Genomic DNA, 2,301 nt, shown 5'->3' on the forward strand with positions numbered 1-2,301 from the left:
GACTGCATCTCTCCCTCGATTCAATCCAGGCGTTGACCACATATAGTATGGCCATTCGGTTTGGCCCTTTCCTAAGGCTTATGTAAATATGGATGTTGGTAAGTAGAGTTTTTAACAGGGTTAGAACTATTACCTTCTCCCTGATTTCTGCCCCATCTCAAGTTTGGATGACCTCTCCAACCGGGATTATAAGTATTTGAATAGGGAATTCCATCCCTATTCCCTATATAATTAATGTTCTCTACTGGATTATCAAAATATTAGCTAGGAGGTTTATCTCCACCAAATATTGAATATACGTTAGATGTTGACTCTATTCGGTTATGTCTGTCCGAAATTTGTTGATATTTATCATCCTCCAGGACAAATTTTACCGTGGATGGTCTCTGGCTATAGGTAAACCTTTCATTTGGCCACTGGCAGGAATTCATCGCCATGTTCTTTGTAAGATCATATGCATCCTCGTGTGTTTTGTTCATCAAGGCTCCTCTTGCGACTCCATCGAGTCCTAATCATGCATGTGTATCCAACCCATTATAGAAAATCTACAACCTCAACCATTTGGGTCCACCATGATGCGAACACGTTTGGATCAACATCTTAAATCATTCCCAAGCTTCGTGAAAGCTTTCTTCTTCTAAATATGTAAATGTAGAGATCTCCCTCCTAAGTTGGACCATTTTGCTAATAGGAAAGAACTTGTGTAGAAAGTTCTCTGCAAGTTCATTCCATGTCGTGATAGATCTTGGTGCCTGCAAGTCTAACCAAGAAAAAAAGTTATTAATTATGGAAAAGGGGAACAATCGAAGACGAATAGTGACATCGGTGACCCCATTGAATTTAAAGGTATCATAAAGTTGGAGAAACCATTTTAAGTATTGGTTAGGATCCTCCGTCATGGTTCCTCTAAACTACGGATTGTTCTAGATCATCTGAATCATGGCTAGTTTGATCTCAAAATTGTTTGCCGTAAGGGCTAGCCATGTAATAGTGCATTGTACCATATCCAGTTTTTGTAACACCCCTAACTCGTCTCCGTCGCCAGATTAAGGTCATGGAGTGTAACTGTACATAATAGAACCTTAAACTTTAAAATAGAACAATAATTAAACTTAACTATAAATTTTCAATAGCTCATTCCAATTATAGCAAAAATACACATTTGGGGCTTAAATTGAGCTTTTGAGACCCTAAAAACAATTTAAAAATGATCGAGGATCATTTTGAATAAATTAGGAAATTTTAGGAAAAACCTAAAAATTTGAGAAAGTAGAGGTCATACGGCCGTGTGGCCAGGCTATGTGACATGGCTCAAATTGTGTGGACAGGGTCCCAACCTGTGTGTGAATTCGAAATAAGGCCACACAACCGTGTCATAGGCCATGTGTTAAACCGTGTGACAAACTGTATTGAGACACATGACTGTGTCATATGATGTGTCTTAGACCGTGTGAAACCTGCACTTAAAATATAAATGACATATGACCGTGTAGGGTGATCATGTGTGTTACACGGCGTGTCCCAGGCCGCGTGCTCCAAATGTAACCCTTAAAACAAACCATTTGAAAACCTATACTTGCATACCAAAACACACCTTTAATACATACAAAACATACCAATTCAACCAACTTATATGTTCTAACCAATATTGTAACACCCCTAACTCATCTTCGTCGGCAGATTAGGGTTACAGAGTATTATGGTACAAAATAGAACACTTAACTTCAATACAAAATAATAATTCAACATACAAAATAATTTCTAATTAATCAATTTAATCATGCAATAATACACATTTGGGCCTTAAATCGAGCATTTGGGACCCTAAAAACAATTTGGAAACAATTAGGGATCAATTTAAAATAAATTAGAAAATTACAGGAAAACATGAAAAATTTGAAAAATAGGGGTCACACGGCTCTGTGGTCAGGCCATACAACATAACCGAAACCACGAGGACAATCGAAGTAGGGTCACACAACCGTGTCCCAACTTGTGTGTCCACTAGTGTGATATTCGAAATAGGGCCACATAGTTGTGTCACAGGCCGTATGCTAAACCGTGTAACTCATTGACTTGGAACACACGGCCGTGTCTCAGACTGTGTGCCAGACTGTGTGAAACCTACATCTAAAATAAAAAGTGACACACGATCGTGTGGCCAGGCCATGTGTGTCACACGGCCGTGTGACAGCCTGTGTCCCAGGCTGTGTGCTCCATAATTAGACCCTAAAACAAGCTATTTCAAGGCCAAACCTTGCCCAACAAGCTACTTCATTTGAGCATACATTCAAATGGACC

General features: G+C 39.2%; 1 non-coding gene across 1 annotated transcript; it reads left to right on the forward strand.

The window, feature by feature from the left end:
* Positions 1-567: 567 nt before the first annotated feature.
* On the forward strand, positions 568-674 carry LOC121214970 (small nucleolar RNA R71). The gene has a single exon (XR_005910705.1). It is a non-coding gene; the product is annotated as a small nucleolar RNA R71 (small nucleolar RNA).
* Positions 675-2,301: the final 1,627 nt, after the last annotated feature.

The sequence above is a fragment of the Gossypium hirsutum genome, chromosome D02, assembly GCF_007990345.1.
Source record: "Gossypium hirsutum isolate 1008001.06 chromosome D02, Gossypium_hirsutum_v2.1, whole genome shotgun sequence".
NCBI lineage: Eukaryota > Viridiplantae > Streptophyta > Magnoliopsida > Malvales > Malvaceae > Gossypium > Gossypium hirsutum.